This window comes from Meles meles, chromosome 1 (assembly GCF_922984935.1).
Source record: "Meles meles chromosome 1, mMelMel3.1 paternal haplotype, whole genome shotgun sequence".
Taxonomy (NCBI): Eukaryota; Metazoa; Chordata; class Mammalia; order Carnivora; family Mustelidae; genus Meles; species Meles meles.
Window position 1 is genome coordinate 210974223 of NC_060066.1, and position 16788 is coordinate 210991010.

Consider the following 16788-nt stretch of genomic DNA (forward strand, 5'->3'; position numbering starts at 1 on the left):
AATAAATAAATAAAATCTTTAAAAAAAAAAAAAAAAGCATGGTGGAAGGGGGTGCCTGGCTGGCTCAGTCGGTAGAGCATATGACTCTTGATCTTGGGGTCAGGAGTTCAAGCCCCACATTGGATGTAGACTTTATTTATTTATTTTTTTTAAGTATGGCAGAGAAAGAGAAAGTGGCTTTTTGTATTCTTTGAAGGATAATTGGCTATTATTTTTCCTTTGTGAAAAATAATGTGAGTATACAAACCCAATGTGAGTATACAAACCTGAGATCAAGAGTCGTATGTTCTTGCTGTGAAATGTGTAAGCCTGATGATGCACAGACATGTACCCCTGGGGCAAATAATACATTATATGTTAATAAAGATAACTAAAGAAAAAAAAAAGAAAGTCACACGTTCTGCTGACTGAGCCAGTCAGGTGCCCCACTGCGGCACTGACTATTTTTCTTAAAACTTTTGGGGCACCTGGATGGCTCCGTGGTTAAGCATCTGCCTTCAGCTCAGGTCATGATCTCAGGGTCCTGGGGTCGAGACCCGCATCAGGCTTCCTGCTGAGCAGAAAGCCTGCTTCTCCCTCTTCTACTCCCCCTGCTGTGTTCCCCCCACCTCTGTCAAATAAATAAATAAAATCTTAAAAAAAAAAAAACTTGTAAAAACTTTTCCTTAACAAGCTAAGTACAGAACATAATAGACAAATAGAGTTTTTATTTATTTATTTTTATTTTTTTATTTTTAAAGATTTTATTTATTTATTTGACAGACAGAGATCACAAGCAGGCAGAGAGAGAGGAGAAAGCAGACTTCCTGCAGAGCAGAGAGCCCGATGTGGGGCTCGATCCCAGAACCCTGGGATCATGACCTGAGCCAAAGGCAGAGGCTTTAACCCACTGAGCCACCCAGGTGCCCCAACAAATAGAGTTTTTAAATGTTCTTTTTTCATATTTGCTTTAGGATTTTTTTAGTTTTTTTAAGGAAATAAAATATTACAAAGATGGCCAAGATGCTTCTCATTCCACAGTCCTGTCCCCCTCCCCGGACATAACCTATCTTTTTTTTTTTTTTAAGATTTTATTTATTTATTTGACGGACAGAGATCACAAGTAGGCAGAGAGGCAGGCAGAGAGAGGGAGAAGCAGGCTCCCTGCGGAGCAGAGAGCCTGATGCGGGGCTCAATCCCAGGACCCTGGGAATCATGACCTGAGCCAAAGGCAGAGGCTTTAACCCACTGAGCCACCCAGGTGCCCCCAGACATAACCTATCTTAAAGGTCGTTTGACTCTTTACAGTGACTTTTTATATTTGTACTGTCCAGGTGTGTATCCATCTAATACATGTGGCATCGTATAATATGTTTTTATGATTCATATAAATGGTGTCATTCTATAAATGTCTGTTTGCAAATTGTCTCTTTTCTTCAGCATCACACTCCTTAGTTTTGTTTTGTTTTGTTTCGGTATCCCTACCTGTAAATCATTTTATAGTCACTCATTATTCCTTCTCGAATGCTCTTTCTCCTTTTGGGTCTGAGTTCTGACCAACGTCACTTCTCTCTCTATGAAGAACTTATTTTAACTTATTTAACTTATTTAACGTTCTTGGAAAGAATGTCTACTGGCAAAAAAATTCCCTCAATTTTTGTTTGAGATATGCATTATTGTTCCCGGACTTTTGAAGGATAGTGTCACTTGGTACAGAGTTCTAAGTTAGTGGGTTTTTCCCTTTCAACACTTTAAATATAGCACTGTAGCACTCCGACCTTTCCCCCCGTGCTGCATGACCTGTAATTAAGTATAAAGACCTTCCAATCATGTCACCTGGAGACCATTTTTTCCCACTGCTCTGTTTGGCCGCCAGTCTCTTGTTTCTCTTCAGCAATGGTAAGGCAGATACCCTTTCCACAGGGAAGAGAAATTCATGGTTTTGTTTGTTTGTTTGTTTGTTTGTTTTTTAAGATTTGGCAAAGAGAGAGACAGCGAGAGAGGAAATACAAGCAGGGGGAGTGGGAGAGGGAGAGGCAGAAGCAGGCTTCCTACGGAGCAGGGCACTAGACTCGGGGCTCCATCCCAGGACCCTGGGCTCATGACCTGAGCCGAAGGCAGATGCTTAATGAGCCAAGAGAAACCCATGGTTTGTTGTCTTTGCCAATGACAAAAATGTTGGAGAGCCTCGTGGCAAAGCGGTTGCCATTGGCATCTTTCGTGTGAACGGCATCAAAAGAACCACCGTGTCTCTCTCTGTTGGTGATCACACCAAGTCCTCCCAGGCTAGCACCTCTAGCCACCACACACAGATGACCAGGGCCCGACTTGATGAAAGCAGTCACCTTTTCAGTCTCCAAATCAGTCTGAATGGTGTCCTTCATCTTGAGGAGGGGATGGGGACAGCGGATGGTACAAACATTATGGGTCACCAGGCGAGGGATTCCTTTTGTTCTCACAAAGTTCTGTCTCACGTTGACCACTTCCAGTTGGCCTCCTCAAGGGTAGTCTGATAAGTAGCCCAGCGACCCTTGGTGTCATCGGTCAGACGGAAGTCCTCCCCAGTGTCGGCAGCGCTGATGACAACCATACGACGAGCAACATAAGTTATAGCAATTGGGGCCTGGCCGTGAATCTCAAGAAAATGTTGGATACAAATCTTTACTTCATATCCTATGAGGGCATACTTAAGTCTGGTCCTGAGGAAAACGATGAGAGGGAGACATTCTCTCAGTGTACGGGGAACCTATAGACAGATGAGGGGGCAAACACACCTGTCAGTGTATCCAGCGTCTGAGACTTGGGAACGGCTGTGTTTCCCGCTCTTCTTGGCAAGACAGGTGTGGCTGCCCTAGGCCTAGGCAGAGCTCACTCCGATCCTTTTCTTGCCGGCTCGGTTCTCAAAGGGAAACTATGTGATTCTTTCCTTGGGCCTCTATAGGTAAGTTCTTTTCCTCTGGCTTCTTTCCAATTTTCTTCTTTTTGTCTGTGATTATCTGCAGCTAAAATATGATATGCATGAGTGTAGATAATGAGGTCGTGGTCCTTTGGGGAGTCTGTGCCTGTAGGCTGTGACTGACCAGGGCTGCTCAGCTCCCTTACCCCTTAGGTGAGGCATGAAGGCTCGAGGGGGCTGCAGTTGGCCATTTCCCTTCCCCTGGGTCCATTAGGCTCTGGTGAAACAGCTTCTTTTGAGGACAGAACTTGTTAAAACAACAGAGTACTCGGATGTGTTCCAAAATGGCTCCTCTTTCCCCTTCCCCTGCTGGAAGCATGAGGGGGTTTTTCTCTGGATCCTTACAGTAGAGTCTGGAAGGGCTCCTAGAGGGAAAACTCGGACGTGTGAAGGGACCCCCCTGGAGTTCTTAACTTTCAAACTTGTCCACACTGAGCCTCCAGCAATGTGTTGACCACAGTACCTTCCCAGGTCCTGGTTCCTGTAGAGGTTTCTGCTCAGGTAAGTTGTGATTCTCTGTACCTACCTACCTACCTGTCCTAATCTGGGGTCAGCTGATTTGCCCTGTAACCCCAGTTCTCTGATGGATCTAAGAATAACTGTTGATTTTCAGTTTGTTCCACTTTTTTCTTGTTGGGTGAATGAAAGCGACTTTCAGGGGCACTTAGGTGGCTCAGTCAGTTAAGCAGCTGCCTTCGGCTTAGGTCATGATCCCGGAGTCCTGGGATCAAGCCCTGCTCAGGGGGAGTCTGCTTCTCCCTCTGCCCCTCACCCCACTCTTTTGCTCTCTCTCACTCTTTCTGTCTCTTTCTCAAATAAATAAATAAAATCTTAAAGAAGAAAGAAAGCGACTTCCAATCTCTTTGCAAGCTGGATTGGAGACAGGAAATCAAAACATGTCAAACGAATGTATGATGTTCCCTTGTATATGACAATGATGTATCAATTGTCCTGCTGATGTAAATTTCAAGTGTTCCCAACTCGTTTTCTATTATTTTTTTATTTTTAATTTTTAATTTATTTATTTGACAGAGAGAGATCACAAGTAGGCGGAGAGGCAGGCAGAGAGAGAGGAGGAAGCAGGCTCCTCGCTGAGCAGAGAGCCCAATGTGGGGCTCGATCCCAGGACCCTGAGACCATGACCCGAGCCGAAGGCAGAGGCTTTAACCCACTGAGCCACCCAGGCGCCCCTCGTTTTCTATTATTAGTAGTGCTGTTATGAGCATCTTTTTGCATGTCTCTTTAGACATACACGGTTGATTTTCTCCAGGATACATATTGGGACGTGAAATTGCCGAATTGTAATGATTCCCACTTATCTTGGACTTGACCACAGAGCGCCAAACTGCGGAAAGCAGTTTGGGAAAAGTGGTCGCACACTTGGGCAAGTGGTCGCACCAACATGCCCTCTCCAGCAGAGCAGGAGATTTCTTCTCACTAAATCCTCATCAGGGCTTACCATTGTCAGACGTGAATATTTTACCATCTGACAGGCGTGATGTAATATTTCGTGGGGGGGGGGGGGTTGGTATGTTCTGTGACCACTAAGGAGGTTCACTCCTTGAAGCAAAGATTCCTGAAGCCCTGTATTGTGCAGATCCCGATCTGGGCTTGGCTCGTGGGGGTGCACCCAGGAACAAAAATAGACAAAGCCTCTGCCTTCGCTGCCCTCAGAGAGGCGTATGTGCAGAGTGCGGTGAGGGGTAAGGGGATTGTCTTGCACATAACTAAAGGCAGAGCCACACAGGCAGAGGAACGGGCTCTCGGATGCACTGGTACCCGGGAGAGAATTTAGGAGGAGGTGAGCCCAGAGAGGGGAGGAGAAGGCCTGCTAATGCCGAGCTTCAGAGGCCATTGTACAGATGTTGCTTTTATTTCTTTTGAAGATTTACTTATTTATTTATTTGAGAGAGCAAGAGAAAGGGCATGAGTGGGGGGTGGGGCCGAGAGAGAGGGAGACAAGCAGACTCCCCACTGAGCACGGAGGCTGGCATGCGGCTGGATCCCAGGATCCCGAGATGATGACCCCAGCTGAAACCAAGAGTAGGACGCCTTAACCGACTAAGCCACCCAGGACTTTACATTTATTTTGAGCACTGCTGGGAGCCTACGGTACTCAGGAGCTCACTGAATATGCCCAGCTCCTGGCCGTCACAGCAGAGCAGGATGACATTCTTTGGCTCTCCTCAGGACGTATCTGTCCATGTGACTAGTTCTAGCCACTGAGTCTGCAGAATTCACTTGGGGAGTATTTCATTAGCAGTGCTAATCTTCTAGGGCTTTTTGCTCCTCTGTCAAGGTGACCAGAAACATCCAAGACAGTGTTCTGAGCTGTAAGCCCAAGTCTCCGACCAGTGATGGTGATGAGCAGCTCCCTGTCACGGCCCGAGGTGGACGTGGCGCATGAGAAAGAAATGATCACTATTTTAAATCACTGAAATGTTGGGGTTATTTGCCACCACAACATAACCTCGGTCGTCTGGACTGATATGGAGTCATTGTCAAGTTTTGAGCAGCACAGTGGCATAATCTAACCTACTGTTTCAAAGGATCACTGCTACCATATTGGGAAGAGACTGTGTAGAGAGTCAGACAATTAAGAAGCTACTGCCAGAGGCACCTGAGTGGCTCAGTGGGTTAAAGCCTCTGCCTTCAGCTCAGGTCATGATCTCAGGGTCCTGGGATCGAGCCCCGCATCGGGCTCTCTGCTCAGCAGGGAGCCTGCTTATCCCTCGCCTCTCTCTCTGCCTGCCTCTCTGCCTACTTGCGATCTCTGTCTGTCAAATAAATAAATAAAATCTTAAAAAAAAAAGAAGCTACTGCCATAATCCAGGCAAGGGATGACAGCGACTTGGACCAGGATGGTAGTGGCAGGGGTGGTGAGGAGCAGTCCACGTGTGGACGTTGTTTTACATCAGGGCCAACAGGATTTTTCTGATGAATTGACTGTGGATATGGGAGACTCAAAGGTTTAATCCAAGCAACTGGAAAGATGAAGTTGCTATTGACTGAGATGGGGAAGACCTTGCAGGGGACAGGTGTTTAGTCTGGGGCATGTGAAATTTAAGACACCTTAGACATCCAAGTGGAGATGGTGAGCTGGACGTTGGGCGTATTAGGTTCAGGAGGGAGGTCTGGGTTGGAGACATACACTTGAGAGTGATTAGCAATTGGGTGGTCTTTGAAGCCATGGCAGAGAATGACATCAACAGAGGACTGAGGGTAGTTATAGAAAAGATCAAGGACTGAGCCGGGAGGCTCTAACGTTCAGAGGCTGGGGAGAAAAGAAGGAGTCACTGAAAGATACTGAGACTCACCTGTGCGGTAGGGGGAAACCAGGAGGATGGAGTGTCCTGATGGCCCAATAAAGAGCCTGTCAGGTAAGAGGTGGTCATCAGTTCTATCAAATGCGGCCAATGGATCAAGAAAGTGGGAGACTGAGAACTGGCTCTTTTTTTTTTTTTTTGGCAACGTGGAGCTCACTGGTGACATTAGTAGGACAAGTTTTAGTGGAAAAGGTGAGTCAAAGTGAGATTGGAGTGGATTGAAAGAGAAGGGTAAAAATTGGAGATAGATGGGGCACCTGGGTGGCTCAGTGGGTTAAGCCTCTGCCTTCGGCTCAGGTCATGATCTCGGGGTCCTGGGATCGAGCCCCTCATCAAGCTCTGTACTCAGTGGGGATCCTGCTCCCCCCCACCTGCCTGCCTCTCTGCCTACTTGTGATCTCTGTCTGTCAAATAAATAAATAAAATCTTTAAAAAAATTGGAGATAGCAAGTATAGACCATCTTTTTGAAGATGGTTTTGCTGCATAAGGGAGCAAAAAAATGGGAGCAGACAAAGGTAAAGTGCAGTCAACAGAAGGCTTGAGGTCAGAGAAAAAACACGTTAATTGTATCTTAATAGGAGGGATCCAGTGAATGGTGAAAAAAAAATGATGTAGCAGAGAGAGGGAATATGCTAAGAGAGATTCATGAGCAATGGGAGGGGAGGGGTCAAAGCAGAGGGCTAAGCTTCCATAGGACCATTGGTGATTCATCCATAATAGCAGGCAGGAAGCCAGAGGGCGGGGTTCCAAGACAGACAGATAGATATGGGGAGTGGGCAGTCTGTGGATTTTGTCTGCTGATCACATCAATATCTATGGTGACCTCAAAAGAAGGGAGGGAAATTGGAGGTTTGAGGAGAGAGGAACGGGTGTGAGATTGCTGGCTGGAGCACTGGGGGAGAAATGAGCCTGGGTAAGTATCCTATGATTGCCAAGGGCATTAAGAGTCCACTTGAGGTTTGTGGTCATGAATTTAAAATGAAACCAGGCAGTGTGATGCCAAACTCATTTGGCTGGCAGGTGCAGGTGCCGAATAGGCAGCATGTTGGAATTATCACCAGGGTTGTGGCTTGGCTCAGGGAATGTTAGGAAGTGAGGGGGCAAGCCGCTGACGGTTTGCGCAAGGCAAACAGACACGGAGGAGAGAGAGGGCATCGAGTCACTGGGGTACGGTATTAGGACCAGCTCAGATTTGTTTTAGGAAGCCAAGAATCGGAATTCTTCTCAGACACAGATACACACCATTATGGATAACTGGTCTAATCCCATGTTTTCAAAAATATCTAAAATTAAAACAATACCTGGCTTTGTCTACTTCCCGTTGGTCTCTTTTTGTTTACTTCCCATTGGTCTCTTTTAAGCTGCATTAACATTAATTAACATAAACATTATAGGGCAAAGAACTTACTTTAAACGAGATCGCAAAAATTGATCTGACAATATTTTAGTGATTTTAGGTAATTTCTTTCCCTAAAGTCCTATAATCAACTTCATTCAAAAGTTTTTAAAGATTTAGGGCGCCTGGGTGGCTCAGTGGGTTAAAGTCTCTGCCTTCGGCTCAGGTCATGATCCCAGGGTCCTGGAATCGAGCCCCACATTGGGCTCCCTGCCTGCTTCCCCCTCTCTCTGCCTGCCTCTCTGCCTACTTGTGATCTCTGTCAAATAAATAAATAAATAACTCTTAAAAAAAAAAAAAGAGTTTTCAAAGATTTAGGGCACCTGGGTGATTCAGTGGGTTAAGGCTCTGCCTTCGGCTGGGGTCATGATCCCAAGGTCCTGGGATCGAGCCCCACATTGGGCTCTCTGCTCAGCAGGGAGCCTGCTTCCCCCTCTCTCTGCCTTCTTCTCTGACTACTTGTGATCTCTGTCTGTCAAGTAAATAAATAAAATCTTTCAAAAAAAAAGTTTTCAGGGGCGCCTGGGTGGCTCAGTGGGTTAAAGCCTCTGCCTTCAGCTCAGGTCATGATCTCAGGGTCCTTGGATCGAGCCCCGCATCTGGCTGTCTGCTCAGCGGGGAGCCTGCTACCCCCCCACCCCCCTCTCCCTACCTGCCTCTCTGCCTACTTATGATCTCTGTCTGTCAAATAAATAAATAAAATCTTCAAAAATAAAAAAAAAGTTTTCAAAGATTTATACCTGAATGTGGTCAGTGCCAAAGGTCAGATTATTGGCTCTAAATGAGCCCAGTCTGACATTGAGCTAGGCATTGCCTAGCTCAATGAGAGCCCCTGAGGGCTCTACATGCTTTCTTCCATCCCAGCACACCCCTTCGTCGTGCTTCCACAGACAGGCCTATATCCTTGCGAAGCTTACATTCTAGCAGGCCCTAATGATAGGTGCACAAATACGGAAGTGACAGAGTAAGCTAGTTTATCTCAAAACACTTTACCAGTGACCTTGAGCCCTGAATCCAAGGGCCTGTGGCTATCAACTTTCTCCTAACATGCAATTAATAATAGACTCTCAGTCAAATCACTGTTCCGGCCTAAAAGGCCACGAGGCTAAGCAGTTGTTTGCTGTCCTGCTATATTAATCTGCTAATTAATTAATTTAAGCAGCTTAAACTGTTAAGGCAAAAGAAATGGGCAAGTCCGAATGCAGTGAGCCCACACCGTTTACATGGGTCCATCACTTTCGGTTCACAAAGGGGCAGGTCCCCCTGGAGGTAAGGATGCTCACCCCCAATGTGGCTACATTTAGAGTTGGGCCTTTAGCAGAGGTGATTAAGGGAAAATGAGGTCTCAAGGATGGGGGTGGATCCAACAGGACTGGTGTCCTTGTAAGACGAGGAAGCAACATCAGGGATGGGTGCACAGAGAAAAGGGCCCATGAGGACCCAGGGAGAAGGCAGCCACACATAAGCCAAAGGGACAGACCTCCAGAGAAACCAGCCTGGCTGGCAGCTCGATCTCAGACTCCCGGCCTCCAAGACTGCGAAAATAAGCTTTTGTTGTTACGCCATCCAGTCCACGGTATTTTGTACGTGAGCCCTAACAAATTGTGTCAGGACATTGTGCTAACTGAAATAAGCCAGTCGCAACAAGGCGAGCACTGTTTGATTTCCCTTGTATAAGGTACCGAGAGTGGTCACACTCATAGAAACAGACTATGGAGGAGTAGTTGCCAGGGGCCGGTGGAGAGCAAGAGGGGGAATTGTCGTTTCACGGCTACAGAGTTTTTCATTTTGCAAGATTTCACCTTGCAGAAGGAGGCTGGCTGCCCCACACCGTGACTAGGCTCAGCAGTCTCGAGCTGTGCACTTGACCATGATTAAAATGGGAAATTTCATGTTCTGTGTGACCACAATTAAAACACACACACACACACACAGAAGCTGTTAGAAGGATCAACTGCATGTGTATTCAAACTGCCAAGAGGGGCACCTGGGTGGCTCAGTCATTAAGCCTCTTGCCCTCGGCTCAGGTCATGATCTCAGGGTCCTGGGATCAAGCTCCCTGCTCGGTGGGAAGCCTGCTTCTCCCTCTCCCACTCCCCCTGCTTGTGTTCCTTCTCTCGCTTTCTCTCTCTCTGTCAAATAAATAAATAAATAAATAAATAAATAAATAAATAAAAAAACAAATCTGCCAAGAATGACGGCGTGAGATACTGAGTGTCGTTTTCTGTGTATTGGACATACAGATTCTTCTTCTGCTGATTGTCTATTCTTAGCCTTCCCTGACTTTTCTGTTGGGGGACTGCTCTTTCTCCAATAAATATATAAGCTTTCTTGCTGTAGTCTTATCCCTAATCCTGTCATGGTCGTGGGAGTTACAATGACCTTTGCCCAATGTGTGATTTCCACTAATTTTAATGTAAATGATCATAAGAAGTCTTTAATATTATTTTAGTCAAATGTGTTGTTGTCCAGTTTGTGCATTTTAGGACTTGTTCAGCAACTCCTATTTTATCCTAAATTTGGTGCAGTTTTTTAATTGAGTCTTTAACCCATACTGTTTGATTTCTGTATTGGGTTCGGTTGCGCGTGCACTTGAGTATGTGATTGGGGGCTTCGTTTTTTTTTAAGATTTTATTTTTATTTATTTGAAAGAGGGACACACAGCGAGAGAGGGAACACAAGAAGGGGGAGTGGGAGAGGGAGATGCAGGCTTCCCGCCGGGCAGAGAACCCCATGCGGGGCTCCATCCCAAGACTCTGGGATCATGACCTGAGCAGAAGGCAGCCGCTTAACGACTGAGCCACCCAGGTGCCTCTATTGGGGGCTTCTAAAAGAAGTTTAAGATTGATTTTGTTTTATTTAGGAAAGAAAGAGAGAGAGAGAACGAATGTGTGTGAGCACAAGCAGGGAGAGGGGCAGAGGGGGAGAGAGAGAGAATCCCAAGCGGACTCCATGCTGAGTGCAGAGCCCATCTCACGACCCCGAGATCATTACCTGAGCCGAAATCAAAGCCGGACGCCCAACCGACTGTGCCACCCAGGCGCCCCTAAAGGTCACTATTTTAAAATGTATTGAGGAGCACCTGGGTGGCGCAGTCGGTTGGGCGTTTGCCTTCAGCTCAGGTTATGATCCGGGGACCCTGAGATCGAGCCCCATGTGGGGCTCCCTGCTTGGTGGGGAGTAAGTTTCTCCCTCTGCCTGCTGCTCTACTTGGCCTGTGTTCTCGCTCTCTCTCTCTTTGAAATAAATAATTAAATCTGAAAAAAAAAAGTATTGAAATACTTAATTGCTAAGGTTCGGTTTTACTCAATTGTTCATGTTTTTGACACAAGCCATTCCAAAGGACACCATCCCTGTCAAGCACATCAAGAATGCGGCCGACACCATGGGCCCGTCTACGGGGAGGCCGCTCAGCCAGAGTTCCTGAGGAAGCAGCAGCTCTAAGCCTTGGGGATTGGCTGCACAGTGTGGGGGACACCCTTCACCCCTTTGCTGCTACATGTACCCACAGGGCACCAGGGACCAGGACAGCGTTGGGCCTTCAAGGAATGAACTGGGCCAAGTAGGTCTGCCTGTCTGGGGAATTTTAAACAGGAAGCCCTGAAGTCCTGAGGTGGTTGGCAAAAGCTGGAGAAGCCATGGGAGGCCACAGGGAAGCCACAGTCATGAAGGAGCTGAGATGATGAGAAAGCAGACACTGAAGAGAAGAAAAGCTACACTACGTGGGGAAGGGTGAGGAGGCCAGCAGGCAGGAGAGAGAATGAGGAGCAGTGATAATGTCCTGGGGTCCCCGACCTTTGTGTGGTCTCGCCTCTAGTCCCATAGCTCCTGATGTCACTCGGTTCGGCTTTGCCTGGGTTCCCATCTCCTGTTACTTGACATGCTGCATGAGTCTCTCTTTCATACAACACAAAGAGCAGAGATAAAATGCTCTTTGTAAAAAAGTTAATAGGCTTTTCCTGAGTAGTTTTAGGTTCACAGCAAACTTGAGCAGGAAGCAGAGGTCCTACGCACCATACCCCTTGCCCCTACTCCAGTCTTCTTTTATTAAGAACTTGCATTAGTGTGGTCCGTTTGTTTAACTGATGAACCAATATTAATATATTATTTATTAACTAAAGTCCATAGTTTACAGTAGGGTTCATTCACTTTGTGTTTTATAGATTCTGTGGGTTTTATTTATTTATTTTAATATTTATTTACTAGAGAGAGAGAGAGAGCGAGTGAGAAAAGACAGAGCATGAGCTGGGGGAGAGGCAGATGGAGAGCGAGAGGCAGATTCCCTGCTGAGCAGGGACAACCCCACCCCTGATGTGGGGCTCAATCCTAGATCCCAGGATCATGACCTGAGCTGAAGGCAGATGCTTAACTGACTGAGCCACCCAGGCGTCCCAATTCTGTGTGTTTTAGCAAACGCATAATGACATGTATCCACCCTTATAAAATCATACTGAATAGTTTCACTCCCCTAAAAATCCCCTGTATTCTACCTGTTCAGCCTTGTCTTTTCCCTATTCCTGGGAACCACTGATCTTTTTACTCTGTTTTAGAATGTCGTTTCCAGAATGTCGTACGGTTGGAAGCACACAGTAACCTTTTTTGGATTGGTTTCTTTCACTTAGTAATGTCTGTAAGGTTACGCCATGCCTTTTTATGGTGTGATAGCTTGGTTTTTTTTAGGGCTGAATAATATTCCATCGAATGGATGCAACATAGCTCGTTTATCCATTCACATATTGAAGGATATTTTGGATGCTTTCAAGCTAAAATGCTCTTTTTTAGATTAAAGAGAGAAAAAAGAGATTAAAGAGAGGAATTATTCTGGAAGTTGGAGTATTAGAAGGAGACATTTGGGGTTGATATTTGAATATAAGATGCCTAGGGGCGCCTGGGTGGCTCAGTGGATTAAGCTGCTGCCTTCGGCTCGGGTCATGATCTCAGGGTCCTGGGATCGAGCCCCGCATCGGGCTCTCTGCTCCGCAGGGAGCCTGCTTCCTCCTCTCTCTCTCTGCCTGCCTCTCTGCCTGCTTGTGATCTATCTCTCTGTCAAATAAATAAATAAAATCTTAAAAAAAATTAAAAAAAAAAGATGCCTAAAGTGGGGGTGCCTGGGTGGCTCAGTGGGTTGTGTCTGCCTTCGGCTCAGGTCATGATCTCAGGGTCCTGGGATCCAGCCCCACATCGGGCTCCTTGCTCAGTGTGGCGCCTGCTCCTCCTTCTCACTCTCCCTCTGTGTGCTCTCTCTCTTGCAAATAAATAAATAAAATCTTAAAAAAGAAAAAGATGTCTTAAGTGTTGGATAAAAAGGAGGCAGGCATTAAATTGAGTCCCCCAGACATGTCCAACATAGATGCTGAAGCTTGGATGGCAGAGGGTGAATTTTATTTCCTCTGGTTTACAGAGTTTCTTGCTTGTTTGTTCTGTTTGTAAATATGCCTTAGATTGAAGAAATGAATTTTGGTGGCAAATAGAACCTGCTTCATCAATGTTTAAGATTAAATTTTGGGGGTGCCTGGGTGGCTTAGTGGGTTGAGCATGTGACTCTTGATTTCGGTCCAGTTCATGGTCTCCAGACCCTAGGATCGGGCCCCACATCGGGCTCTATGCTCAGCGTGGAATCTGCTTGTCCCTCTCCCTGTGCTCTTCCCCCCATTCATGCTCTCTCTCTCTCAAATAAATAAATAAAATATATATATTTTTAAAGACTTTATTTATTTGACAAAGATCACAAGTAGGCAGAGAGGCAGGCAGAGAGAAGAGGAAGGGAAGCAGGCTCCCCGCCGAGTGGAGAGCCCGATGCAGGGCTCGATCCCAGGAATCTGAGATCATGACCTGAGCCGAAGGCAGAGGCTTTAACCCACTGAGCCACCCAGGCGCCCCAATAAATAAAACATTTTAAAACAGATTAAATTCTGGATTCCCAAATAAAATGTTAGAATCTGAAATTTATTTCCTGTGGACTTTCCCTTCTGAGGGCCCCTTTGTGATCCAGTCCAGACTGTCTTGTTTACCAGTCAGACAAAATGGGGCTCGTGGATAATTTTTAACTCCCCATTACCGTGCCCTTATTCTCACCAGAAGACCACATCTTTCCTCCAAGGTAAATCTAAGTAATTTACCAAAGATGCGGAGGAAATGTTTATCTTGAAACGCAGCTTCCCCCAGGGTGGAATTCGCTGGCTCTCTGGCTCGCTCGGCAAACAGTGGACAGCTGTTTATAACGGGAACTGTGCAATAGCACGTCTCAGGGAGATGGCAGGCAGACAAAGGAGGAGGACTGCGAACGATCAAACTTGGAATTGGGCCAGGACAATGAAAATCAGCATCTCCTCCCCTTAATTCTTTTGCGAAGCCCTGTGAGACTCTTCAATGACCACGTGTGGTCAGAAGTCAGATGTTGGGTTTCGATCTTCTCCAGAAGGCGCCCATTGCCCCCAGACACCAGGCTGTGGCCCTGGCTGGCTAAGCATGACTTCAGAGAAGAGTGTCTTTCCACTGGATCTGATGTGGTTCAGTGGAGCAGGGCTGCCTTGGGGTCTGTCTGTAGGTGTGCTGGTGTACAGACCCACTTCTCCTTTGATTGAAAGAAAATTCACTGGAGCCTGGACTTGAACCGAGAAACTTCACTGTTCTCCATAGTTGGTCACGTGCACACAAAGGAAAGGAGCTACGAGTTTTGCAAAGCGGTTTCCCTTTTGTACACGTCTGCATGCGTGCCTCGTGCCTCCTTAATTAGTGCCATAATCACCCGTTTCTCCATTTCGGTTCCATGCGGGGACTATCGGGGGTCACTTACTTGGTCTGAGGGAAAGGACTGGGATTCTGATTTCCAACATGTTACGAAGTGAAACCCCACTGTGGGTAAACCCAGTGTGTGCTGAGTGCCCAGAGACATACCACGGCGGGGAGTACTCAGCCCTACTCTTGCTCTACCTGGAAAAGTGCAAGGGGAGACCCCTGAAGCTGGTGTTGGCTGGTACTCGCGCCGCAGAGATGCGGAAGGCCATCTCGAAGCAAACGCCTAGAAACAAGCTTCAGTCTGTTAGCAGCTTGATGAAGCACCCTCGTTTGGCTGAGGGCATTTTGGAGGAAAATAATGTACTTGTTCTAAAGCTTGAGTACTTCTGGTGAATTATGAAGGCTAGTTACCAGCCATATGTTCAAAGGACTGGAATTCTTTTTTTTTAATTATAAAAATTATACATGCTTGATAAGAAGAGAAAAAAAATCAAACAGAACAGAGTAGAATGAAATCAAAAGTCTGTTTCCTGTTCCCTCCTTACACTTCATTCCACACCCTCTGGCCTCACTTGGAACATTTTCCTGGTGACTATGTTTTTAGATATCTTTGAAGCATAGACAAATTTGTTCTTCTAAAAAATGCAATTAGGGGGGGCGTCTGGGTGGCTCAGTGGGTTAAAGCCTCTGCCTTCGGCTCAGGTCATGGTCCCGGGGTCCTGGGATCGAGCCCCACATTGGGCTCTCCGCTCTGCGGGGAGCCTGCTTCCTCCTCTCTCTCTCTCTCTGCCTGCCTCTCTGCCTGCTTGTGATTTCTGTCTGTCAAATAAATAAATAAAAAATCTTTAAAAAAAAATGCAATTAGGGGGTGGCTGGCTGGTTCAGTGGGTAGAGCATGTGACTCTTGATCTGGGAGTTGTGAGTTCGAGCCCCACATTGGGTGTAGAGCTTACTTAAAAAAATACAAATAGAATTATACTTTGCACAATTGTTTTGTGACTTGCTTTTTTCACTTAGCTCTGAATCCTGATTATCATTCTATATCAATTCAGACTTACCTAATCCTTTTTGAAAGTTATAAAGTATTCCATTATATGTTTGTACTATAATTTATTCAAGTGTTCTTTGTTGATGGATGTTTGGGTTTTCCCTGTTTTTCACTATTATAAACAATGTTGCAATTATATATGTGTTTGTGTATATTTCTGTACATTTATGCAAGATTATTTGTAGAATGAGCTTCTAGAAGTGGAATTTCTGGGTCAAAGGATATGGATATTTAACCTTTCCACAGGTGGTTGCCAAATTGTGTTCTAAAAAAGGGACTGATTACATTTTTACCAACAGTGCATCACAGTACTTGTTTTCCTCATGCTTGTCAATACTGGGTATTATGAAGTTAAAAATATTCCCTAATCTGAGAGATGATTTTAATTTCTAGTTACTTTATTATGACTGAATCATGTTTATTGAACACATTTCTCTGTGAATTTTTGTTCATATATTTCTTTCCATCTTTCTGAATTTTTTTTCTTACAAATCCGTAAGAGCTATCTGTATTAAGGAAGTTAGTATTTTAGGGGTGCCTGGGTGGTTCAGTTGGTTAATTATCTGCCTATGGCTCAGATCATGATCCCAGAGTCCCAGGCTCCCTGCTCAGCGGAGAGTCTGCTTCTCCTTCTGCCCCTCATCCTGCTCTCCGGCTCTCTCTCACTCTTTCACTCTGTCTCAAATAAATCTTTTTAAGAGAGAAAGGGAGTGAGAGAGAGTACGAGCAAGTGTAAGTAGGCAGAGCAGCAGGCAGAGGGAGAGGAGAAGCCGGCTGCCCGCTGAACAAGGAGCCTGATGCCGGGCTCCATCCCAATACCCTGGGATCATGATCTGAACCGAAGGCAGACACCCAACCGACTGAGCCACCCAGGCACCCCAGTAAATAAAATCTTTTAAAAAATAAGATCTTTCAAGAAAAAAGGAAGTTAGTACTTTGTGACAGGTGTTTTTTTCTTGGATTGTTGTGATGTCTTTTTGTGCCTTACAGAGATGTAAAATATGTATGCATAAAATTTATTGGTGTTTTTCCTTTATGGCTTTTGGGTTTCCTGTCATGTTTAGAAAAGACTTCTTCAATCCATGATTTGACAAAAATTTGCTATTCCTCTAGTTACTTTCATGGTTTCATTAAAATAATCACAAAATATCTGATATACACAAAAGAATAAACATAAACTATATGTGGGTTACAAAGGAAAGTAATAAAATAAACTCCTAAACTCAACCTAACAAATAGCAGTTCAGTGGGTCTACAGGATCCTGTAAGAGATCATAGTAATGTCTCTGCAATTTTTTAAAGAGATTTTTTTAAGAGAGAGAAAAAGAGAGAGAGCGAGCTGAG

At 45.6% G+C, this 16788-nt stretch overlaps 1 pseudogene; it reads right to left on the bottom strand.

Annotated features, from left to right (window-relative positions):
* Positions 1-1699: 1699 nt before the first annotated feature.
* On the bottom strand, positions 1700-14418 carry LOC123928192 (annotated as a pseudogene).
* Between the last annotated feature and the right edge of the window lie 2370 nt (positions 14419-16788).